Source organism: Schistocerca piceifrons, chromosome 1 (genome assembly GCF_021461385.2).
Source record: "Schistocerca piceifrons isolate TAMUIC-IGC-003096 chromosome 1, iqSchPice1.1, whole genome shotgun sequence".
NCBI classification, from domain to species: Eukaryota; Metazoa; Arthropoda; class Insecta; order Orthoptera; family Acrididae; genus Schistocerca; species Schistocerca piceifrons.
In genome coordinates, this window is record NC_060138.1 from 904990433 (window position 1) to 905018352 (window position 27920).

The window sequence follows — 27920 nt, forward strand, 5'->3', positions numbered from 1 at the left end:
AAATCTTCTCGAGCTTCGATATGTGCTGCGCGAGAGACAAATCGCTCGTATTCGACATATTGTGTTAGTCATCAACAAGGAAACGTTTACTGTCGGAGACAGACCAGTTCTGGTGTGTTTTGCATTCGCAAACTAGTACAGCGGTCTTAATTGGGTTTGTCAGCCTGATTTTCATCCGCGAGACGTGGTTAGAGTACGCCCTATTTCAGTACCAATGATAAATATCCTCTAGCAATCTCCGACACAAGTTTTCAATTATTATTAATCTCAACTGAAAAAACTACAGTGCCCTAAAATTATTATCGTTATCTATGTCAGCACATACGTTTCGTACTATTTTCGTCCAACAAACAGTCAGATTTTTAACAGTATTACACTCATTTCTCAACCAGGTGCGAATAAGTTTTAAAGTACAAGCCGCAGGCATCTGGGTATACATGATGATATAATTTAATCATCGAGTAGACACCATATTAATCTAATAGTCACACAGTTTCGAAGTCACATGTGTGCTAATTTAATACGATGTGCAATCTGTCATTTCCGAACATGTGGAGACGAATACTCGCAGGGGTACTGATAGCCTTAGGATGCTTTTTTGCTTCCCCCTGTGTCTGACCCAGCATATTGTCGCTCGTTACATGGTCGCAGTTTTTAGCGACTCAAGAACCGGTGCCTGGTGGCTATGGATGTTCACTTTTATCTTCAGCTATGACTGGTTGGGTTTATTTTCACTGCACATGTCACATTCGAGTCAGCTAGGCTCACTTAAGCGCTGAGGCCTTCTTATGAGGTGAGGTACTGTATCAAAGAAAGAAATGTAATGAAAAAGAGAAGAAAAACCGGTCATTCTGCGTTTAAAGTCACATTCGCAGTACGCCCCGATGAGTAAACAATATCGGAAGTTACTTGGATCTCGGGGAAGCCGGCCGTCTGCGACCACAGTGGAGATATTCTACATCTACATCTACATTTATACTCCGCAAGCCACCCAACGGTGTGTGGCGGAGGACACTTTACGTGCCACTGTCATTACATCCCTTTCCTGTTCCAGTCGCGTATGGTTCGCGGGAAGATCGATTGTCTGAAAGCCTCCGTGCGCGCTCTAATCTCTCTAATTTTACATTCGTGACCTCCTCGGGAGATATAAGTAGGGGGAAGCAATATATTCGATACCTCATCCAGAAACGCACCCTCTCTAAACCTGGCGAGCAAGCTACACCGCGATGCAGAGCGCCTCTCTTGCAGAGTCTGCCACTTGAGTTTGTTAAACATCTCCGTAACGCTATCACGGTTACCAAATAACCCTGTGACGAAACGCGCCGTTCTTCTTTGGATCTTCTCTATCTCCTCCGTCAACCCGATCTGGTACGGATCCCACACTGATGAGCAATACTCAAGTACAGGTCGAACGAGTGTTTTGTAAGCCACCTCCTTTGTTGATGGACTACATTTTCTAAGGACTCTCCCAATGAATCTCAACCTGGTACCCGCCTGACCAACAATTAATTTTATATGATCATTCCACTTCAAATCGTCCCGCACGCATACTCCCAGATATTTTACAGTAGTAACTGCTAACAGTGTTTGTTCCGCTATCATATAATCATACAATAAAGGATCCTTCTTTCTATGTATTCGCAATACATTACATTTGTCTATGTTAAGGGTCAGTTGCCACTCCCTGCACCAAGTGCCTATCCGCTGCAGATCTTCCTGCATTTCGCTACAATTTTCTAATGCTGCAACTTCTCTGTATACTACAGCATCATCCGCGAAAAGCCGCATGGAACTTCCGACACTATCTACTAGGTCATTTATATATATTGTGAAAAGCAATGGACCCATAACACTCCCCAGTGGCACGCCACAGGTTACTTTAACGTCTGTAGACGTCTCTGCATTGATAACAACATGCTGTGTTCTGTTTGCTAAAAACTCTTCAATTCAGCCACAAAGCTGGTCTGATATTCCATAGGCTCTTACTTTGTTTATCAGGCGACAGTGCGGAACTGTATCGAACGCCTTCCGGAAGTCAAGAAAAATAGCATCTACCTGGGAGCCTGTATCTAATATTTTCTGGGTCTCATGAACAAATAAAGCGAGTTGGGTCTCACACGATCGCTGTTTCCGGAATCCATGTTGATTCCTACGTAGTAGATTCTGGGTTTCCAAAAACGACATGATACTCGAGCAAAAAACATGTTCTAAAATTCTACAACAGATCGACGTAAGAGATATAGGTCTATAGTTTTGCGCATCTGCTCGACGACCCTTCTTGAAGACTGGGACTACCTGTGCTCCTTTTCAATCATTTGGAACCTTCCGTTCCTCTAGAGACTTGCGGTACACGGCTGTTAGAAGGGGGGGAAGTTCTTTCGCGTACTCTGTATTTCACACAGTATTACTTAATCTAGACGCTGTGAAAAACAAAATTATTCTACCAGCACCTAAAGCCGACAACAAATTCCAAGGGAGCTTCACGAACATGATCATGAGATTCTGATTAGTCACTTGGCGAATGTTGCAGCTTCGAACGTACACGCGTGATTTCTACTATAACAATTTTAAGGCACTGTGTTTGTTTTTCAGCTGCAATTAATCACAACTGAAAATTTGTGCTGGAGATCTAATGTTCCCGTAGATGCTAACATGAAGTAGCAGAAAGATTAAAACTTTTGCGTCCATGCTGCTCTAAATATCATGTATCATTTTCTTTTATTCCACACAGCTACAATGTTGCTGCCCTTCCCACTTTTTTGTGTGTATCATCACAGTCTCATTTTTCATTTTCCAGACCGTATACGTACGACATGTAAGAGATTTTTCGCATGAAAAACAGCGAAGAAAGGCCAGAATTACCAAATTAATACTGCAGTGGAGACACGTTGAATGAGCGTCAAAAACAAAGATAATAAAGGCGATATAAAAACACATTATAATGTAAAGTCACAATTCCACTGACAGAGCAATAAGATCTTATCTGTTTTCATCCGTAATATAAATAAATGCTTCTTAAAGTACTTCAAGTTGAGGCTTTCTATATCAACACGAAAATGAAAGCTACCCCTGATGGAACGTTATTGAATTCCAGACAGAACCCAACAAAAGCAGTCACGACATCTGTAAATTTCATAAATAAAACTGTTTTTCCGGCTCGCAGAATGAAAACAGAAGAGGAGAAAAGAGATTTGAGAAAAGGAAAGTCTCATATTAAATTCTTTTCGTTATCATTCCAAATGTGATACAGAACGCAGAAAGTCTCGAAAAGAAATCAGGATACTGTAATTAGCGTCAATAAAAACTACAGTGAAAATGCAGCCTGGTACACATTTAGAAATTCCAACACTTGTCGTACAAGATGTCACCATTGAGAACAGTACTCTAATAAAGAAATATGGAACTTCCTTACTTATTAAAATCATATAATTTGCCACAATTCGAAGCTGGGCTCTCGCCTTCCAGTCGTAATGATCCTAGTAGCTGTGCTATCCTGGCACTACTTTCTCTTAACAGTAGCCTAAATCTGCGAGCTATCATGCTTCCATGGCTAGTGTATCAAATTTATTTGTTATTGTTCGTAATAATCACCTTCTATGTTTTAGCTGCAAGTTAGTTATCTTCAGAGCCAATTACTTGGAATATTAATTGCTCTGTAATAGACTGGAATTCAAATTCAGGTCAAAGATCGTGACATTAGAAAACTAGTTACATACTAGTTACACTTAGATGTTACTATCGTGGACTCTTGCGATCAAGCCACTGGTACACGGCTTTAAATATTTGTTGTCCTGTATCTCCATGAGGTACATCATCGAACTTTATGAACCTGGACATTCTATTCGCTGCGAGAACTGTGCGAAACATATGTGTCCCGTCTCTAGCTACAAGCTGGCTGACGGGTCATTTCTATAGCATCATGCACTCCACGGAATAGAGCAAAAGACGTTCTGACTACCTCAATACTCATATCACGCATATGCAAACATCTGAGCATGCCATCAAAATAAAATAACGTATGGAAAAACAGAAAAAGCCTCGAGAAAAATAGAAAGTGAAACAAGAATACGACACCCTAGGCAGCCTCCAAAATTAATATCAAGTCATTGTTCTGTTGTAGAAGTAGGTGAAACGATTACAATAGCTACTACTTCTTACATACTGTGTACTCCTAACTAGCGAGAAGTTCTGCAAATTACTGGAAAATTTTACCTCACGAAATAGGAAAGAAGTAAAAATAATCGACCAAATCTGGGAGTGGGATGCGAAAGGAAAATGCAATATGACTGTATATTAATTCCCAAATTTTAGAAATGTTTTCAGTAAACTTTTTTTCTTAAGTGTAAGAAAAGTTCAGACTGATGGTTAGAAGTTTTAAAATCTTATCAAACTCGTTTTTGTATAGTGCTCTAATTAGTTCCGCTCAATAGAAGTAATTTGAGTTATGCAACGTGGTAGAAGACGTCGTGCTACAATAGACATGAAAAAGGACTGGCATCTCATCGATGCTTTGTTGCGTAACATCAAATTGACAGATGACATCGCATCCACTATGTGGAATACGTACACTATACGATCAAGAGTATCCAGACACACTACGTAATCGACCACTAAGCGTCACTAGAAACGCACCCGCAAGTATAATAGGAGGCAGGAAGTATTGCTGTCAGTTGAAAGGCCGTAATAGCAGAGTGGGTCGGCCACGATAGCTCAGTGACTTCGAGATACACATCCTTCAGGGACATTTCAGTCCTTTACTGCTGCCCGTGTACACTTTTGGTGAGATAACTGCGAAGTTAAGCGGAAACAAGTGATTTGGAGTGATGAATCACGCTATATCCTGTGGCAATCAGATGGAAGGATTTGTTAGCTGCCATTATGTGTACGGCAAACAGGGAAGTAAGGAGAAGGTTGTGTTACGGTATGGGGATGTTTCTAGTCGTTAGGGTATGGTCCCTTATTGTGCGTAAGAAAATGCTAGATGCGGAAATTTATAAACACATTTCACAGTAGTGCGTTCTGCATTCGGTAAAGGAGCATTTCGGTGACGATGATCGTATCAACATTACAATCAAAGGTCTCAAAGCAGAGTGGTTTGTGGACAGTAACATTCCTGAAATCATCTGGCCCGCCCAAAGTTAACCCAGTGGGACACCTTTGGGATGAGTTCGAACGGCGATTTTGCACCAGACCCCAAATTCCAATATCAGTATCTTCTCTGGTTTCGGGTCTTGAGGAAGAATAGGCTACCATCCTTCCACAGACACGTAGACACCTCACTTAAAGCGTCGTCAGCAGAGTTCAAGCCGTCATAAAGACAAAGGATGGACGCACACCGTGTCAGTGTCCACTAATAGAGGTCCGGATACTTTGGTCAGATAGAGTATTTAAGGGTTTTCCGCCAGAATTTTAAGGATCGTCGTATTTGAGAAGATCTCTAGTTCATTGGCAATAGAATTTTTTATTTATTTATTTATTTATTGTTCCGTGGGACCACATTTAGGAGAAGTCTCCATGGTCATGGAACGAGTCAATACATGAAATTATAACACGATTGTAGAAACACATAAAATGAAACAAGTCGTTAGTTTAAATAAAGAAAATCAAGAATGTAACACTGGAATTTGCTTAATTTTTTATCTCTTCCAGGAGCTCCTCGACAGAATAGAAGGAGTGAGCCATGAGGAAACTCTTCAGTTTAGACTTAAAAGTGTTTGGGCTACTGCTAAGATTTTTGAGTTCTTGTGGTAGCTTATTGAAAATGGATGCAGCAGAATACTGCACTCCTTTCTGCACAAGAGTCAAGGAAGTGCATTCCACATGCAGATTTGATTTCTGCCTAGTATTAACTGAGTGAAAGCTGCTAACTCTTGGGAATAAGCTAATATTGCTAACAACAAACGACATTAAAGAAAATACATACTGTGAGGGCAATGTCAAAATTCCCAGACTATTGAATAGGGGTCGACAAGAGGTTTTCGAACTTACACCATACATAGCTCGAACAGCCCGTTTTTGAGCCAAAAATACCCTTTTTGAATCAGAAGAATTACCCCAAAAAATAATACCATATGACATAAGCGTATGAAAATATGCGAAGTATACTACTTTTCGTGTTGAAATGTCACTTATTTCAGATACTGTTCTAATGGTAAATAAAGCGGCATTTAGTTTCTGAACAAGATCCTGAACATGGGCTTTCCACAACAGCTTACTATCTATCCGTACGCCTAGGAACTTGAACTGTTCCGTCTCGCTTATAACATGCCCATTCTGTCTGATTAAAATGTCAGTTCTTGTTGAATTGTGGGTTAGAAACTGTAAAAACTGAGTCTTACTGTGATTTAGCATCAAATTATTTTCCACAAGCCACGAACTTACTTCATGAACTACATTATTTGATAATGTTTCAATATTACACACAAGATCCTTCACTACCAAGGTGGTGTCATCAGCAAACAGAAATATTTTTGAATCACCTGTAATACTAGAAGGCATATCATTTACATAAATAAGGAACAGCAGTGGCCCCAGCACCGACCCTTGGGGAACGCCCCATTTAACAGTGCCCCATTGGGACTGAACATCATTACCACTCTCAATATTGCGGAGGATTACCTTCTGCTTTCTGTTCTTAAAGTAGGAGGCGAACCAATTGTAAGCTACTCCCCTTACTCCACAATGTTCCAACTTCTGCAGTAATATTTTGTGGTCAACACAGTCAAAAGCCTTCGTTAAATCAAAGAAAACACCTAACGTTCTCAACCTTTTATTTAATCCGTCCAAAACCTCACAGAGAAAAGAGAATATAGCATTTTCAGTTGTTAAGCCATTTCTAAAACCAAACTGTACATTTGACAGCAAATTATGTGAATTTAAATGCTGCAGTAACCTTGTATATACAAGCCTCTCGATAACTTTAGCAAACACCGATGGCATAGAAATAGGTCTATAATTGTCAACATTATCCCTGTCTCCCTTTTTATAAAGTGGCTTCACTACCGAGTACTTTAATCGGTCAGGAAACCGACCACTGCTAAAGGAAAAGTTACAGATATGGCTAAGTACTGAGCTAATATACGTGGAACAATACTTCAGTATTCTGCTAGATACCCCGTCATATCCATGAGAGTTCTTGGTCTTTAGTGATTTAATTATTAACTCAATCTCCCTCTTGTCAGTATCATGGAGGAGCATTTCAGGTAACGGTCTCGGAACACTTTTTTCTAAGAGCGCTATATGATTCCCTGTTGGGACTAGGTTTCTATTTAGTTCACCTGCTATATTCAGAAAGTGATTATTAAGTACTGTACATATATGCGACTTATCAGCAACACGGACATCCCCACTACGCACTGATTCTATATCCTCGACCTGTCTCTGCAGACCAGCCACTTCCTTTACGACTGACCATATGGTTTTAATTTTATCCTGAGACTTAGCTATTCTATCTGCATACCACATACTTTTTGCCTTCCTAATAACTTTTTTAAGCACCTTACAATACTGTTTGTAATGGGCTGCTGCATTTAGATTTTGACTGTTTCTAACGTTTTGATATAATTGCCACTTTGTTCTACAAGATATTCTTATCCCTTTAGTCAGCCACCCAGGCTGCCTGTTTGTGCTAGTACCCTGTTTTAAACGTTCTAACGGAAAGCAACTTTCAAAGAGCACGAGAAAAGTCTTGAGGAAAGCATTATATTTATCGTCTACTGTATCAGCACTATAAACATCTTGCCAATCTTGTTCCTTGATAAGGTTTACAAAAGTCTGTACAGCAACTGGATCAGCTTTCCTAAAAAGTTGGTAACTATATTTAACATGTGTTGAAGCACAAAAATCTTTTAGACTTAAAATTTGTGCATCATGATCTGAAAGGCCATTCACCTTTTTGCTAACAGAATGCCCTTCTAATGAAGATGAGGTGCCTGAAAGTGTCTCCGTAGCTACATCGTTACATTAGTTGCAGGTTTCGAGAGCATAGTCTAAGCTCTAACATAATATCAGAGGTTGAAAACACCGCTTCATTTGTAAGTTACTTTATTTTCACACGACCGGTTTCGGACTGTTATAAGCCTATCCTCAGGTGCCGTACTGGAAATAGCAAAAGACGGAAGATAATTTTCACACACCGCAACACACATAAAAAACAAGTTTTATGTTTTTTATGTGTGTTTCGGCGTGTGAAAATTCTCTTCCGTCTTTTGCTATTTCCGCCATCCGCTATGGCCGAGCGGTTCTAGGCGCATCAGTCCGAAATCGCGCTGTTGCTACGGTCGCAGGTTCGAATCCTGTCTTGGGAATGCAAGTATGTCATGTCCTTAGGTTAGTTAGGTTTAAGTAGTTCTAAGTCTAGGGGACTGATGACCTCAGATGTTGAGTCCCGTAGTGCTTAGAGCCATTTGAACCATTTTGCTATTTCCAGTGCGACACCTGAGGATGGGCTTATAACAGTCCGAAACCGGTCGTGTGAAAATGAAGTACTTACAACTGAAACCGTATTTTCAACCTCTGCTACAATGCTCAGTTGCGGATGTTCTTCCATCAGGATTGTTTTTCTAACATATTGACTTTCCTAGAGGCAAAAAGGATCCTCTAACTGTATGTTCAAGCATTTAGGTATAAGAACCCGTCTGGGACACATCATCCTTATTACACATTAGACATTTCTCTAGTAGCTGGCAGGATGCTGTTGAATGGGTGTATTCCACCTTTCTAGATTTCGCGTCCGACACTCTACTTTATCAACCGCTATAAGATCACAGTTTCCTTATACGCTCGAAGACCTTTTGACTGCGTCATTTCTTGTGCGCTGACGATGCTGTTGTCTACCAGGAAGTACTGTCGCTGTAGTGATTTCTTTCTTAGATCTAATCGTACAGCACCATGCATCGCAGCAGCCAGTGACTAATCGAGAACTTAGTAGGCTTGATGCCAAAGTATTGACTCCTCTGTAAGATTCTGAATGTTGAGATACGGTGTCGTAATGCGCATAAATGTAACAGAATGCTAGTAACAAAGAGAATGAGCCAAAACGCATCTGATTACAAGATTAGTGGCGACCTCTTCAGTACGTCAAATCGTACAATTATTTAGAGACAATACTAAGATGCGATCTGGAGTGGGACGATCGCGTGAAATCAAAAGACTAAAATTTGTTGGGAAGCATATAGAAAAATTCGAAAGAAATCGCATACAAAGTGTGTAACTATAGCGTAATCGCTTCTGCTGTTCCTGGAACCGCGCAACCGCTACGGTCGCAGGTTCGAATCCTGCCTCGGGCATGGATGTATGTGATGTCCTTAGGTTAGTTAGGTTTAAGTAGTTCTAAGTTCTAGGGGACTGAGGACCACAGCAGTTACGTCCCATACTGCTCAGAGCCATTTGAACCATTTTCTGTTGTTCCAGTGTTTGGAGGCCGTATTGAGTAAAAGTAGCAACAGACATCGAACGAATACAAAAATAAGCTGCTAGGTTTTTAACGGATCTGTACAGTCCATACGAAAATGTAACAGGAATGCTCCGGGAACTCAAACGGTAATTGTTGGAAGAAAGACAAAGTGTTTCTCGCGAAATAATTTTGGGTAAATTTAATAACCAGTATTCAAAGCAGACTGTGCGCCCATAATTCTGCTGCTACCGCGGCCAAGAAAACCCGCGGTGTTCGAGCTATACAGGAGCACAAGGATAGACAGTACGCGAATGGAACAGTGAATAAAATTGAAAATAATGATACGGTAAAGTCTCCCTTACTTACTGAGCTGTGACTTGTGGTGTGTATATGTAAGTGTTCTTATCTTGTAGAGAAAATTTAGTATGTGTAAACTGTCTTATCGTTCACGAATTTCTGACTGATAAATCATAACGTTTGACGCGTGGTCTTGTTGGACAACTCCCGGCTGAACACGTCACTGTATTTAGGCAGTGAGTTACACAAGAAATACCCTAGCTGCCAGACGATGCAGCGAAAATAGATCTTGACTCTGAACAGCGCAGCTCACAGAATACACCGACTGTAGCCCACTACATGTTTCCGGAGCATCAGTAGCGGTACCATTGTAACGCTACCGGGGTAAAAATGGCGCCCTTAACGTGCGTCTGTAAACGAAGAACAGTCGTCTTTGACAACACCGATTACCGAACTCGTAGATATGGTAATCATGTTATCATTTTACAGGCCCTAAGGCTACTGTAACCTTCTCGTTTTCTGCACCTATCACTCCACAACCCATCACTTCCTGCTGCTGGTGAAACACCTTACGATGTGTGGCGGTGGGTAGCTTTTCCTGTAGCACTATAATTTTGCACCACGGTTCCGTTGACGGTTACTGTTGAGGAAAAACGACCCATCGGTAAGCCTCCGCGTCATTTCAGGAACACTTCGAGAAACTGGCTGGCCTGTTAGCTCTTCTTGCAATGAGAGCTCTCCGAATTTTGCTAGTGAGACTTTCCGTTACTCACGCGCTTCTTCTCACGTCTTTCCATCTGTAACATTACATACGTTATCCTAGAGATACATTTATGCAACCCCCGTGAAGCAACGTGAAATCATAAATTATAACATAATTGTATCTTGATAAGAGACGTTAATGCTGTAAGGAACGTGAGTTTCCATTTCATTCTATGTGTGAAATATTTTATTTCTTTAACGCCAAATGATATATACTTGACCAAAGACTTTACAAACACACCAAGATTACTGAAACGACTGAAACCTGTGTAACCTTTCGTAAAAAAGTTTTTTTCTCGCCATATTAAGGTGCTGTTTTATCGCCTGGAAACTGTAACGTAAGTACGGTGTTTCTATGTACCGCAGTTTTCATTTTAATACAGAGTACTTATTTAAGGTGCGTGTGAAATTCATTTAAAATATAAGACCTGATTATTTCCCACGTTAATAATCATTATTTTGTATTAGTTTTTGGATTTTTGGTTTTTCAGCGGCCATATAGAAAGGATTGGTGACGAAATGTTCGAGGGTATACCCTGCACATTACGTGGCCTCTCGTTATTTATACTGTATCACTAGTAAGCAGATCGTACCGGAAATTGATTTTCGGATCATTTCTCTTTGTTCTTTGCGTAAATGTTTTACTTAAGAATCTTGTTAGGTTGATCGATTTATTGTTTTCGAACAATAACATCGGCAATCGCTTGACTGGCTTAACGTATCGTGCCTCGCCAAGATTAACAGGCAGAAACATGAAATATTACGTGGAAGCGTAATTATCATCTTTTAATAGCAACCATTAATTCTACTTACCTAGAATTTCGGGTCAAGTTTGTCCTCGTTGGGCATTTCTCTCGCTCGTCACGATGTTACATTATAATCACAACTTTAATAATCATATTGTTTTCTTGCCACGGTTTACTGGGAAAATATTTAAAATAACCCACGCTTTTTCTTGTGGTAAATTCAAGAGGGAAACATTTCCCTTTGGAATCGTTTGAGCAGTTTCGTAACGCCACGCTGCCGCGCTATTTTAGCACTTTACAAACTTAGAAGCAAATTTGAGTCCTTGTAGCCCGTTTGAGCGACATCCACTCTTTTTCTTACGACTGATTCCTCCTGTGCGAAATGGGTACATTTTCCGAGTGGTAATTATTTCAGCCACAGTCTGTCTATTGTGTATGAAATGCTAGAACGTTCTGTAGTGCGAGCTATAAATTCCACCGCACGTGCTAGTCAAATGTCAAACACGCATGATAGACTGCCAACACCTCTTCTCCTACGATAGCAACGGACATGAGTATAGTTCATAGCGTCTGATCCCACTCTCGAACACATCTACTGCTTTCGTATCCGTTCCGGAAACTTCAAATATTCGACGAAATACAGGGAAATCAGCGAAATCTTATGACATCCGTTTCTTGGTAACACAGCTAAATCCGAACTTCACATAATGAACCACATGATAATTTTTAGAAAGGAGCGAATAGAAACTACTTCAACAATAGATTTAAAGAAGCCTCGTATCCTTACAAATATCAGACAACCGCTTTCAGTTATCCAGGTAAAAGTCATTTAATCTTGAGAAACTGAAAGAACCCACTCCAGTTATGCTTCAGCAATGCCGTGAACAATCATTACGTTTAATAATGATGTTGGTTTCGGGCTGTTAAAAAGGAAGGTGGGAATGAATATAAATTGCGAAGTTTGGTCTGTGTAAAAGGAGAGAAAATTGTCTGCAGATGTAATAAACTGGACGGCAGTGAAGAAAAGTGTTGTACTGGTTAACGCACTGGCCTCAAAGTCAAAATGAGTAAGGTTAAAACTCAGGAAAAGCTGTCAGGTTTATCTTTTCCATGAATCCCGTAAGTCATATAAGGCGAATGAATGGGTCCGAGCAATTTTTAATGCGACGTTTACTCATCAGGGTAACGACTTGGTCATTAAGATACCACCGCATTTTTAGGTACGAGAAACACACTACGTGATCAAAGCTATATCAACACCTTTTAGTCGACCCTGCGCCTTTATAACACCTTGAACCTAGCTGGGGGCACTTTCAATGACCTGCCTGAATGTCTGTAGAGGGATGGCATCCTGTTCCTTCTCAAGAGCCGAAACGAGACGGACGCTAGGATCAGGAGAGAAGTGGGCGTCCTACCTCAATTCGAAGGTGTTCCCCCACCCCCATATCGTAACTCCACCTTCTCCGTACTTTACTGTTTGCGCGATGGCAGAAAACTTCGCCGGCCGGGGTGGCCGAGCGGTTCTAGGCGCTTCAGTCCGGAACCGCCCTGCTACTTCGGTCGCAGGTTCGAATCCTGTCTCGGGCGTGGATGTGTGTGATGTCCTTAGGTTAGTTAGGTTTAAGTAGTTCTAAGTCTAGGGGACTGATGACCTCAGATGTTAAGTCCCATAGTGCTCAGAGCCATTTGAGCAGAAAACGTCCTCCTGGCATCCGCCACACGCACATCATTCAATCGGATTGACTCAGGGCATAGCGTTTCCAGTCGTCCGCTGTCCAACGGAATTGCTCTTCATACCAGCTGAAGCGTCGCTAAATACTGACTGCAGAAATGTGTAGCTCGTGAGGAGCTGTTCGACCATTCTACCCCTATTACACTGGTCGCCAAAATTAAAACAACAACAGAAATTTTGCAAGGTTGAAAAACAGTATAAACAGGTGGTAGCAAAGTAGAAACAAAGTAAAGAATACAGAACGTAAACAACTGCAATATGCATAACAGTAGACGAAAATGTTCTTCATTGTTTTCCAACTTAACAGATTTGCACAAACATTCCATCAACTATGTATTGTGCTTGCTATGGGGTGTGACCACTTCTGGCAGCAATACAGGCCTGACAAAGACAGTATGCTGTGGATAACTTCATCAGTGTCATGTTGAGGCAAACCGCCCAGTCTTCCCATCGTGCTGCTCGCAGGTCTTGGAAAGTGGTTGGTGGATGCTTACATCTACATCTACAGTTTCGTGATTACTCTGCTATTCACAATAAAGTGACTGGCAGAGGGTTCAATGAAATACCTTCAAGCTGTCTCTCTACCGTCTTACTCTCGAACGGCGCGCGGGAAAAACGAGAACCTTAATTTTTCGGTGCGATCCCTGATTTCTCTTATTTTATCGTGATGATCATTTCTCCCTATGTAGCTGGGTGCCAACAGAATGTTTTCGCAATCGGATGAGAAAACTGTTGATTAAAATTTCATGAGAAGATCCCGTCGCAACGAAAAACGCCTTTGTTTTAATGATTGCCACTCCAATTCACGTATCATGTCGGTGGCACTATCTCCCCTACTTGGCGATAATACGTAACGAGCTGACATTCTTTGTACTCTTTCGCTGACATCCGTCAGTCCCATCTGATTCGGATCCTACGCTGCACAGAAGTACTCGAGAATAGGGCGAACAAACGTGGTGTAATCAGTCTCTTTAGTAGACCTGTTGCACATTCTAAGTGCTCTACCAAGGAATCTCAGTCTTTGGTTGGCTCTACCGACAAGATTATCTATGTGATCGTTCCAGTTGAGGGTATTTGTAATTGTAATGCATAAGTATTTAGTTGGATTTACAGCCTTCAGATTCGTGTGACTTAATTGCGTAAACGAAATTTAGCAGATTTCTTTTAGTACACATGTGAATAACTTCGCACTTTTCTTTATTCTGAGGCAATTGCCACTTTTTGCACCATACAGATATCTTATCTAAATCATTTTGCAATTTTACTGAGACTGGACGTCGCATGTTCAGGATCTTGCCTAAAAATTTAACTACTTTATTTACCATTAGAACAGTATTTGAGGTAAGTGATGGTTAAGCACGAAAAGTACTCTGCTCGTTTTCATTCGCTTATGACGTCTGCTACTGTTTTTGAAGTTAACTCTTCTGATTCAAAACGGGCATTTCTGGCTCTGAAACAGGCGGTTTGAGGAATAAATGGTGTAAGTTCGCGAACCTCTTGTTGCCCCCTGCTCGTTAGTTTGGGAATTCCGACATTGGCCTCACAATAAATATTTCCTTTAATGTCGTTTGTTCTTAATAATATCAACTGATCCACAAGAGTTAGCAGTTTTCGCTCGGTTAATACTAGGTAGGAATTCAATCCATATTAGGAACGCACCTTCTCGACCGTTGTGCAGAAATGTGTGCAATATTCTGCTGCATCCATTTTCAATAAGCTATCACAAGAATTCCAAAATCTTAGTAATAATCCATGTACTTTCAAGTCTAAAATGATAAGTTACCTCACTGCTCAGTCCTATTCTGTCGAGGAACTCTCGGAAAAATTAAGCTAATTCCTGTGTTACGTCGTTGAGTACGTTTCTTTAAACTTATGGCTTGTCGTCTGCATAGGTTTCATATACTTTTCATGTTTTCTATTATTACCCTTCCATTATAAATTCACGTACTGCTCAGTTTCGAGCTAGTGAACATGACATACAAGATAACAAAAATGGTTGGAGAGGGAAATCATTGCCAAATATATCTGACATTGTCCGAATAGAAAAAGCGGTCATAAGCAGCTAACCAATTGTAAGCTTATAAAATATTAAGAACTTTCTATAAAATCTTTAAAACTTTAAAATTTTTCTACATATTCCCTATGGAAAAATTAATTACAAAGTGACAACCAGTTTCAGTAGCATAACTACCATCCTCAGATTCTTATTTTTAATCACCAGTTATGGTTATGCATAGCCACGTTATCTATGACCAAAATTTAAACTAAAAGTCTGTACAGCGCCGTGAAAATTTTTGTAGACACTGAAGCGCCCATGTACTTATTACCGTTACAGTCTGTAACTGCGAGCAGAGATTTGCCGTGTATTTCATGTTTTACTACTGATTTCAAGTACAGCTTACATGATAAATCTCTGCTTGCAGTTACTGACTGTAACGGAAATAATTTCATGAACGCTTCGGTCTCGGATAAAAAAATTGTACAACGCTGTACAGGCTTTTTGTTTCAATTGCTTTCATATATTACATGACACTACACAACACATTTTACCCGGAGATTAAAATAGGAATGTTACGGACGACGCAACGATCTTGTATACTGCGAGTACATTTACATTGAAGAACCAAAGAAACTGGTGCAGCTGCCTAATGCCGTGTAGTGCCTCCGCGAGCACGCAGAAGTGTCGCAAAATGACGCGATATGGATTCGACTAATGTCTGAAGTAGTGCTGGAGAGAACTGACACTATGAGTCCTGCAGGGCTGTCCATAAATTCGTAAGAGTACGAGGGCGTGGAAAACTCTTCTGTACAGCACGTTGCAAGGCATCCCATATATGCTCAATAATGTTCATGTCTGGGGAGTTTGGTGATCAGCGGAAGTATTTAAATTCAGAAGAGAGTTCCTGGAGCCAACCTGTAGCAATTGCGGACGTGTGGGATGTTGCATTGTCCTACTGGAACTGCCCACGTCCGTTTGAATGGACAAGACATGAATGGATGCAGGTCATCAGACGGGATGCTTACGTACGCGTCACCCGATAGAGTAGTATCTCAACATATCAGGCTCCCCCTATCACTCAAACTGCATACACTCAAATCATTACACAGCGTCCACCAGCTTGAACTCCACACCATTACAGAGCCTCCACAAGCTTCAACAGTCCCCTGCTGACATGCAGGGTCCATGAGATTGTCTCCATACCCGTACACGCCCGTCCACTCGATACTATTTGGAATGAGACTCGTCCGACCAGGCAACACGTTTCCAGCCATCAACAATTCAATGTCGGTGTTGATGGATCCAAGCAAGGCGTAAAACTTTGCGTCGTGCAATCATGAAGGGTACACGAGTGAGCCTTCTGCTCCGGAAGCCCATACCGGTGATGTTTTGTTGAATAGTTGGCACGGTGACACTTGTTGATGGTCCAGCATTGAAATCTGCAACAATTTGAGGAAGTTTCACACTTCAGTCACGCTGAACGATTCTCTTCAGCCGTCGTTGGTCCCGTTCTTGCAGGATCTTTTTCTGGTCACAGCGATGTGTAAGATTTGATGTTTTGCCGGAATCCTGATATTCACGGTACCCTCGTGAAATGCTCGTACAGGCAAGTCTCCACGTCATCGCTACCTTAGAAAAAAAATGGTTCGAATGGATCTGAGCACTATGGGTCTTAATATGGGAGGTCATCAGTTCCCTAGAACTTAGAAATACTTAAACCTAACTAACCTAAGGACATCCCACACATCCATGCCCGAGGCAGGATTCGAACCTGCGACCGTAGCAGTAGCGTGATTCCGGACTGAAGCGGCTAGAACCGCTCGGCCACCGCTGCCGGCTGCTACCTTGGAGATGCTGTAACACCCCGTGCAAACTCACCTTAATCTTGATAACCTGCCATTGTAGCAGCAGCAACCGATCTAACAGCAGAACCTGACACTTGGCGTCTTATATAGGCTTTGCCGACAGGAATGCCGTTTTCTGCCTGTTTACATATATCTGTATTTGAATGCCCTTGCCTTTACCAGTTTCTCTGACGCCTCTGTGTGTAATTCTACATGTAATACTATATGTGATCTGAAGATGGTGGTTAAGCTACTGAAATTAGTCATCACGTGGAAACAATTTTTTAGTGTTAAATACTTCTGAGAAAATGTATAGAAAAATGTTGAAAGTTTTCAAGCGTTTATAGAAAGCTTTTAAAATTTTTATAATTTTACAGCTTAAATCACTGTCATTTAGGGACTGGAAAAGAAACACACCTGTGCTGAGCTCAGACGGTAATGGTATGAGGCAGAGATAGAAATAAAAGAGTCCCTGAAAAATTCCTATATTTGTCGACGTTGACGCCTCATTATCTGCCTCGGCTGCGATTAGAGGAGTGGCGGTATCAGCATCGTGGATCTCTCCAGCGGATGGGAGTCTCCAGAAATAGAGGGCGCCGCGGCCGGGGCTGACTCCCTAATGACGTGGCTGTCGATGCCCCGTAAATCCCGGTCCGCCTCCCTATCTCTCCTCTCCATCTCCCCTCAGACGCTGGAAATTCACTTGCGGTCTGCTCGCCCCCTTCCAGACCCTCCCTGAGACGAGACGTGAGCCAGTCTGTCAGCGCTGACGCACCCCACCGTCGCCCCTGGACGAGGTTTCTGGCCTAGGGGGCAAGGAGCGCTCCTCTCACCGCACCGAGGGTAACTGCGCCGCAGTCTCTGTACAGAGACAGGGAAACCCTCACCCTGCAGAACTGAATCATCCAACTTCTGCGGATAAGAATTTCTGTCTTCGATCACTGAGTACCCAAGCAGGGACTGGAGACCAGGCGCTTCCAATCGTGATTTAGTCAAACATGACCCTGTAATCATTGTCCCAGGTCTGAGATTCGCAAGCAAACAGAACGCACAAACGACGACAAGCGAAAGTTAGCAGACCCGTGCGTCTGTAAAAAGATCGATGGATGAGACATACATCTACTACCGTCTTACCTTAGAAAATGATATTGCCGAAAGCCAGAGAAAATTCCGGTCCTAGGAAAATTCAATAAGAAGTTGGAAGGCTTCTATCCAGTCACTGGTTTAAATTTTCGTTTAAGAAATGGCTCACGCAGGAGAAAAGTGCGAGGTCATCCACGTGGGTACTAAAAGAAATCCGATAAATTTTGGGTATACGTTAAATCGCACAAATCTAAGGGCTGTCAATTCGACTAAATACCTCGGAATTACAATTACGAGCAACTTAAATTGGAAAGTCCACACAGATAATAGTGTGGGGAAGGCGAAATAAAGACTGCGCTTTGTTGGCAGAACACTTTAGAAGATGCGAGAAACCCACTAAAGAGACAGCCTACATTACATTTGTCCGTCCCCTGCTGGAATATTGCCGCACGGTCTGGGATCCTTACCAGGTAGAGCTGACGGAGGACATAAAAAAGTGCAAAGAAGGGCAGCCCGTTTTGTGTTATCGCGCAATAGGGGTGAGTGTGTCACTGATATGGTACACGAGTTGGGTGGCAGTCACTGAAACAAAGGCGGTTTTCTTTTCGGCGAGATCTATTTACGAAATTACAATCGCCAACTTTCTCTTCCGAATGCGAAAATATTTTGTTGACACCCACCTACGTAGGGAGAAATGATCATCTTAATAAAATAAGAGAAATCAGAGCTCGAACGGAAAGACTTAGGTTTCCCTTTTCCCTCGCGCCATTCGAGAGTGGAATGGTAGAGAAGTAGTATGAAAATGGTTCGGTGAGCCCTCTGCCAGGCACTTAAGTGTGAATTGCAGATTAACCATGTAGATGTAGATGTAGATGTAGAATCGCAAAAATATATCGTCGTTTGACCATCGCACAGACTCTCGCATAGAGGACGTAGCAATTGGCGTCCGTGGCGTAGAGAAACAACCGAAATAGCTCATAACAAATACGTTGGCAGGTTCGGATGGAATCCTAAAGAAAAGACTACGCTGCGGCATTGTCCCTTACTTAGCTTAGATTGATCCCTAAACTCTCGCCCACCACAATGTCCCAAGTTACTGGAAAAAAGCGCAGGTGATTACTGTATATAAGAAGGGTAAACCAACGGACTCTGAAAATTACAGACTAATACCCCTAATATTAGTATTGCTGCAGAACTATTGACTATATTCTCAATTAGAATATAGCGAATTTCTTTGAGACGGAAAAAGATTCTGTCCACACGTCAGCACAGCTGTAGAAAGCATCGCTCGTGCTAAATTCAGCTTGCCCTGATCTCATACGATACCTAGCGAACTATGGACGAAGGGTAACACGCTGACCCACATTCCTGTATCTCCGTAAAGCGTCTGACACAGTGCCCACCGCAGGTTGTCAGTACTGATACGAGAATACGGAGTAGGTTCTAACGTATGTGAATGGCTCGAAGACTTCTTAAGTAACAGAACCCAGTACGTTTTCCTCGACGGCGAGCGTTCATCAGAGTCAAGGGTATCTTCAGGAGTGCTCCAGGGAAGTGTGATAGGACCGCCGTTATTTTCTGCGTACATAAATGACCTGGCTTACGGAGAGAGCAGCAATCTGCGGTTATTTGCTGATGATGCTGTGGAGTACGGGAAGGTATCGTCACTGGGTGACTGTAGGAGGATACAAGATGACTTAGACAAAATTTCTAATTGGTGTGATGAACGGAAGCTAGCACTAAATTTATAAAAATGTAAGCTGATGCAGACGGACAGGAGAAGCAAACCAGTAACGTTCGGATACAGCGTCAGTGGTGGCCTTCTAGACACAGCCATGTCGATTAAATATCTAGGCGTAGCGTTGCAAAGGGAGATGAAATGCAACACTCACGTAAGGACGTAGTAGGGAAGGCAAATGGTCGACTTCGGTTTGTAGGGATAATTCTGGGAAAGCATGTTTGTGTAAAGGAAACAGCATAAAGGACGCTAGTGGGACTCATTTCTGAGTATTACTAGACCGCTTCGAATCCGCATCAGGCCGAATTAAAGGAAGACATCTAAGCAGCTCAGTGGCAGGCTGTTATACTCTGTTACTGGTAGGCTCGATCAACGCACTGGTTTACGGAGATGCTTGGGGAACTCAAATGGGAATCCGTGGTGAAAGGCAATTTTATCTTGGAGGAACGCAGCTGAGAAAATTTAGAAAACCGTCATTTGAAACTGACTGCAGAACGATTGTAGTGGCGCCAACGTTTATTTCGCCTAAGGACTACGACGATAGGAGAAATTAAAGCTCGTACGGAGGCCTATAGATGGTCGTTTTTCCCTCGCTCTATTTGCGAGTGGAGTAGGAAAGAAACTCCGCCATCAACCATACGGCAGCTTGTGAAGTATGTATGTAGAGGTAGTTGTAGAAGTAGATGTAGATCCTTTACTGTTGGATAGGACCGCTGAACATACTCAAAGTAGGGGCAACGGCAAAATCTTTAGGACTAACCGTACAAAGCGACGTAACGACCACATAATTCTAATCATAGATAAAGCAGATGACAGACTGACATTCACTGGAAAAATCTCAAGAAAATGTAACTCATCCACAAAAGAAGTTCCGTACAAAACACTAGTTCGATCTGTTAATGAGTACAGGCTGTCCACAAAGTCCCACTACCATTTCAAAAAGACATAAATTGAAACTGGTAAACACAGACAATAGTGCTTTGTTGTAAAAGGCATAACAGCACTCAAAGCTTTTATCTGTTATGCTAGAATTTCAGTGTGTGCCCTACTCGTCGCTCGTAGAACATTATAGCGATATTCGAATTCTGCCATGAGCGGTTCGACATTGCAGCATCTTCAAATCTGATTGCTTTATTGATTCGTGCACGAACGATAGCAGTGTCACTGGCCCCTGTTATGTACACGCGATCACTGACATAACTACGCAAAAGGAAGTCTAATGGCGTGACACCGGGAGAGCGAGGGTGGCATGCGATGGAGCCTATCACACAACACATCCACCTCTCAGGAAATATCATTCAGCATGTACGGCACGTCCAAACTCCAGTGTATGTGTGGGGGCGAAGGTGGGAGGGGGAGAAGGGAGGATGGGGGGGGGGGGGGGGGGACCAACATACTGGGAGGTGCCGGACGGCTGCAGCTTTTTGATCTCCGGTAGCAGGAAGTGTTCCAGCATGTCCAGGTGAACACTCTACATTATGGTTTTCTCTGCCAAGAAAAATAGGCTCTCGTCCCATTTGGCCATACCAAACATTAAGTTTCGGCCATCAAGGAACACGAATGTGTTCTCATGTGTTGTGTGGGTTTTCGTAACACCAAATCCTAATGTTGTCGCGATTCACAGGTCCAGAGATATGGAACTTCGCTTCATCTAAGAACAGACACTTTTTCAGGTAGTCATCGTCAGCATATTTGGAGGTCAGGATGGAACACGCGAATGGATGTCGCAGAGGATTATCGTTTGACTTCAATGTTTGGATCGTTAATTCCACTTTTTACGCAATAAGGCGGAATCGGTTGCGGGAATTCAGCCAGGTAATATGTACAGCGACCGCCGATTTTTCGGCGGGAGTACACCCCGCCATTTTCATTTGAAAATTGTATACGCCATGAGAAACTCAGGTCTCACGCCTACATACACTTCACGAAGAGGTTATCTTACTGCCAGCCATTCGCGTAATGCACTACGAATTGACTTCTGGGGGCTACCTTGAATTGTATCTTGCATTCAACATGCTCTTGAGACACAGTTCCACTTAAAGGAAGGTCTTTGACATTACCTGTCTACATCTTTTGAATAATCTCATTATGTTAGTTTTTGCCGGTGGTGCCTCCTTCCACCCCCTCCTCCCTCCCCAAATACTGGCATCTATAATTCCGCAGTACTGTTGTCACAGATTTCGATTCTGCCCACCAGATGTCATGTTACACCTTCTCCTGGTCTGTCACCATTTTGATGCACTCCACGTCAAAAAGAAAGGAAATAAATGCTAAACGCTTTACAACTACAAACGTCGATTATCTCTAACACTTTACAGGTTACAACTTTTTTGAAATGGTAGCGGCACTTTATGGACACCCAGCATTGCTCAACCGCTACCTCTACGAATTGTACAAGAAAAAGAGAAAAATCCTACGAAGAGCAGCGTGTTTCGCCACGGGATCGTTTGATATGCGCGGCAACGTTACGGGGATGTTCAAAAATCCCCACTGGCAGACGCTACGACGAAGGCGTTGAGCACCATGAAGAGGAGTTCTGTTGAAATTGCGAAAGCATGCCTTCCATGGAAGGTACGACAGCCTCTTGTTCCACTCACGCGCATTTGGCAAAATACGTGCGAGAACGAGCACACTGAAGAAATTCGGGTAGTGCATACGGTGGTTCACCGATTGTAATTCTTCCTACGGACCATTGTCAAGTGGAGGAAGGGAAGAGAGGAAATGATGCATGTTTAAGAAGCATCAGCCACCACACACCACCAGGTGGCTTACGGAGTATACATGAAGGGCTGTAGAGCACTGGGTGCTACTCTCTTACTGGTATGTACTAGATTGCCTTAATTTGAAGACCATCGTTCCTGAAAGTTCGGCATCAGTTTTCGATTTAGCAGCAACTGATTTAAACTTATTACAAACTATCAAATTACTGAATAATCCGCCAAGAGTAAAACGAAAAAATATAAATCCATATTATTATTTCTCTATGACACATTATTGGTAAAGCAGCCAGATGACAACACTTGAGTGAATTATGCTCCAGTTCTCAAGACTCAGAGAGTACATCCTATTCTCAGTGAACGAGGTCTGGAAATTCCCTGTACCGTGTAGATTAACACTGTCTAGTAGGGCTACAATTTCGTGAATATACGTTCTTAAAAGAATACCTTATTAACCTGCGCAGCCTGCGTGATACAGAAATCATTGCTGAATGAATCTAAAAGCCGATACAACTGTGTAAACACCCAACAGCGAATCAGAACATTAGTAGTATTTAACGGTGGAGTAAGCATTCTGCGGTAATGGATGAAAGGAAGAAAGAGGATGTAATATCCCTTAGACGGCTAGATCATCAGACACGGAACACAAGTTCAGACCGATAGTGAGAAACAAAACTTTACAAAGAATCTAGTAACCATTCGTGTTATTTCACTAATGGAAGCCAAGGAAAAACTAAATCGGGGTGGCTAGATGACAATTTGAATGATCTTTCAGAATGTAGTCCCACTGCGCCAACTCTAGAGGATGCCGATCTACTATGTGACTTCAGTTGAAAAGATGTCTCTTTTTTTCATGCTGAATCGAAACTCGATCAATAATTTCCCTGTAGTCAGACTACTGTGTATTGCAACGAGCTAACTCGAATTTTGTTACCTGTTTGGTTAGACGGTGAGTGTATCCCACGACAAGGAATAGACTCATCGCTGGTTGCAGATGTCGGCAAACAATGAGTTTGTAGTAGATGAATAAAGATGGTGCAATAGAATAACCCATACGTCATTGTGTAACAATTCGAGATCTTCTATAGACAGTCGCTACCATGATCAATTTATGTAATCAATATATTTTCTACTGTGCTACACTTTACTATTCGCTCAGTTCTCTTAATTCCGTCTTTGTCAGAAAAACATGGTTTTAGTAGCATTTCCAGGGCTGCTATTTCATGCTACAAGAAAAATTCCGTGAGACCCAGGCAGTTGGTCCTGTTCAGACACTGTATTTTAGTAATACGGAGTTTTTGTAGCCTACAAGGTATTTTAATATACTGCTAGCAGACGAGGCGCAGCAACCAACGATCCTATGCAACAAAAACGCAGGAGTACTTAGGTTCATCCGTTTAAGAGCTGTTATTTTGCTGTTTTAGGCGTTCGCTCATCAACCTGAAAATCAGTTCTCCGCAAGTCACCTTACACCGTGTGTTGACGGATGCTGTTGGTACCATTAACATTTCCCCTTGTTACAGCCCCAGAAGGTGAGCAGCGTGCTATAAATCTACTGAATTCTCCTCTCTTTTTGTAAACCAAAGGTCTATTGCAAGCACTCGACAGGTATTACACTTAATCGATTTTTCGTATAATAACACAACAAACAGACTCTTTCTGCTGCAATTGCTTGAAATTACAGAGGCCAACGAATTTTTTTAAACTTTTTTTTTACTTAGATAGCTGATCCTTATAGACTATTATGAGATGAATCCAAATCTAGTCTTAGTTTTTTTGTATCACCTATAATTTTCGAGCAATATGCTTTTTATTACACAGTATAAAAATTCTATGTACGGGAAACGGGGAAATTAATGAAACGCTTTGTTACAACATAAGCATGGTTTGTATTTACAGTAAGCTACTTAAAACAATGATATCTGTTAACAGACGTTTCACTTGTCAGCTGCAATTGGTTTGTATTTTGCTTCTCTCTCTCTCTCTCTTTTTTTTTTTTTTTAAGGCTTCTTCATTAGCTTTTTCTACGATGAGTCGCTTGCTGAACTCGGTGAAGTGATAACGGTAGTCCCCCATCATGATGCTGTTTTAGCGGCCTTGGTAGCGTTGTTCCATCACTTTAATGTCCTGGTTAAAACGCTCTCCTTGCTCCTCACTAACATCTCCCATATTGTCCGAGAAGTAATCCAGGTGACTGTTCAAAAAGTGAACTTTCAGGCTCACTAAACATCCTAAAGTTTTAAACTTCTTTAACATTGTAGCTATAATAGAAACATATTCTGGGTCTCTTTCGTGTCCTAAGAAATTTGTAACGACTAACTTGAATGATACCCTCGCTTCTTTCGCATTTAAGATCATTGTGGATTCAAAGTGAACATCAAACACCAATTTTCTAATGTCAGGTCCGACAAATACGCCTTCTTTTAGTTTAGCCTCTGAAAGGTGTGGAAACGTTTGGCAGAGATACTTAAAACATGCTCCATCTTTAGGCACAGCCTTTACAAACTGTTTCATTAGGCCTAATTTTATATGTGGAGGTGGTAGGAGTACGTTTCTTTGGTGTTTTTTAATCACAAATTCACCACAAATATCACAAAAACTGTCAGCTGAGTTTTTACAACAACGATTAGACATTGTACTGTGGACATGTACAGGAAACGGGAAAGTGACATTAAACAAAACACCATCTGTTAATACAAAAATAGAATCGACCCTTTTTTGCCAGTAAATGTTTTTCAGCAGTGCTACCTACGTCATCTACATTCATTACACCACCTTTTAAAATTATTTTAACCATATAAAAGCTGTTAAATTCTGTAAAGAATCTTTAATGTAATGAATTTAACTATAAAATGTGAAGAAACGGTGGGTGATACAGTTTTTTAAGTATCATATTTGGGTTTCCCACCCTAAAAAACAGAAGAATAAGTTATTTTCAGCAAAAAAGTTTTTCCATCGTTCGCCTGTGTTATCCATTTCTGTTTTCGTACGGATCTTTTCTCTCTGAACTTATTACTCATGGTCTCTTTATTAAAGTTTTCGCATTTCATTTCCCGTTTAGAAATTATCCCCAACATTAATAACATTTATTGGAAGTGGAAAACACCTCTTATCTGCAGTGACGTAACAGCTTTTATGGGGGATAGCTTCTTTGTATTAACCCCCAAAACCTGGTATGAGAGCACTGCATAACCTATGTTCCGACACTTTTTTTTAAATTGAGTTTTAAATTGAGTCTGAAATATCACAATCGATGTAGAATGTCTAAATATCTCGATACAGGTTCAAATGACAGTGTTATAATTAACACTAAATAATTAAAACATTGATTCAGATGCAACTTATGATGCCTGATATTGAAACGTCCCCTTAGAAAAATTATACATGACTGTGCTTAAACTGGCACAATATTTTTAGCGCAACGCAATCTGACTTTCAATAATCCCTACAAAAGAATGGCCCTGACTAACATTAACCTATACCTTTCACAAATCACTTACCTCACAAAAATCTCCGTTACTCGAACTCCTGCAATACAGCGAACGCCACTACTGCCAGCTAAATAAAAGATTCGAACTACTGAAGGCACTAACTACTGATAGGCATAGTTAGCAAATGAAAGATTTTGATAGAGAACAAACAATGTCTTTACCTTAATAGTATTCAAAAGTCATAATATATATTGCAGTTCATGACATCCATTCTTACAAATGTACTGTCTGTGATGAACACACGTCCAGATCATCCGCTCTCAAAAATCCGCCAGCTCACTTCCCCACACCCACCACTGCTGGAGGCTCACCTCCAACAGCGCAACGCTACGCGCTGTCAACATCCAGCTGCCCAACACTACAATGGCCAACAACAATGCAAACCAGCCACAGACAGCACGCAGCACAGCCAGTTATTTTCATGCAGAGCGCTACGTGGCGTTACCAATAAAAAAACCCAAACAGCTTACTTACAATATGTAAACTACGCGTACGATTAAAACGCAATAGTTTATTGTGTAATGTACCACATGCTATGAAATTTAGAATTTAATATTTTTGTAGTATTTTTTTTTATATTTTAGCCCAACTACCTCAAGTTAGTTAAGTTCAATATGTTATAAAAATGGTTTGCATACGGTGAGAAAAAGAAGTTTGTGAGGGCTCAGGAATTATAGTTTCATTGACTGAATAATGCTGAATATTGGCGGTCGTTGTTCTTTAAAATGGAAACAAATGATAATTTGAATCAAAAGGCGCATCGTATTTGTGACGTAGGACTTCGCTGACGTTACAAGAATGACGTCAAAAGCCATCATAATAACGGAAGCCGCTTCAGCTGAGTAAGGTCAATTCCGAGCACATCCGGCATTCGTTATTTCTCTGGTTTTAATGTCAGGGTCATTTCGCACGGTATTTGTGAGAGGAAATAGTGTTACGTGGTTCTTCGTGGGACCTGTGTTCTCGGAATCTTAATAGTGGCAAAACGGTGCTTTTGTAGCATCTGCCACTACTGTTGAACGAGCATTTCCATAAAGCTCTCACATTCTGTAATAGAACCTTTGACTAAATTCTGTGCTCTTTTGTATATCATCTCTCTCTCTTCTCTATTTCTATACAGTCTGCTATGAGTCTCATATGGAACAGCGGTACTCCAATATTTTATACGTTATTTCTTTCAGACATGAATTAGATATCCTTAGGATGCTCGCAATGAATCTTAGTTCCCAATGCATCCTTCGTGCAACCAGTTTTAGACCACTTATTGAAACCATGGTCCTAGATATTTTTACGTTTCTGAACGTAGATCGTCTGTCGTGTAGTCAAGTATTAGTAGTTCTTCCTATCTATTTGTGAGCTGTGTGTTACATATGCTTACGCTGAGGGTCAAAGTACGTACGCTGCAAGTATTGCTGAGGTCTTCAAATGGTTCAAATGGCTCTGAGCACTATGGGACTTAACATCTGAGGTCATCAGTCACCTAGAACTTAGAACAACTTAAACCTAACTAACCTAAGGACATCACACACATCCATGTCCGAGGCAGGATTCGAACCTGCGACTGTAGCGGTCGCGCGGTTCCAGACTGAAGCGCCTAGAACCACTCGGCCACAACGGCTGGCATACAATAACTGCAGCCCACACTAAACAACTGTGAGTAGTTGCGGTATTTAAAGCTGCAACGATTAAAGTATTATGAAATCAAATAAGCTTTGTGCAAACAACTGAATATTGTGAAACCACGACCTTTGTAACTAAGTGGCTGGTCATTTACAAATGGCAGAAAATAGAAGATAATAACAGCCTCTTAACCAAGTCTCGATTCTCCGCGTTGCTATAGTTTCCTGGTGTTGTAATTGTTACGTAAACAACATCGCTGTCCACTAGCAGCTTCGTAGCTTCGTAGAACTTGCGATGTAGTGAACCGTATTTTTTACACACACATCGTGAACTATAACGGTCCTACAGTCCCTAGTTATGGTATGCCTCAAGCAACTTTCGCTCCGCAATCTTCTCCAGATAAGAACGAAGTGCTGAGTTCTGTCGGCAAGAAGTCCTCAGCCCAAACTCTAATTTGGTCCAGACTCGAATAAGACGTTCTTCTGACGTGGCACGTC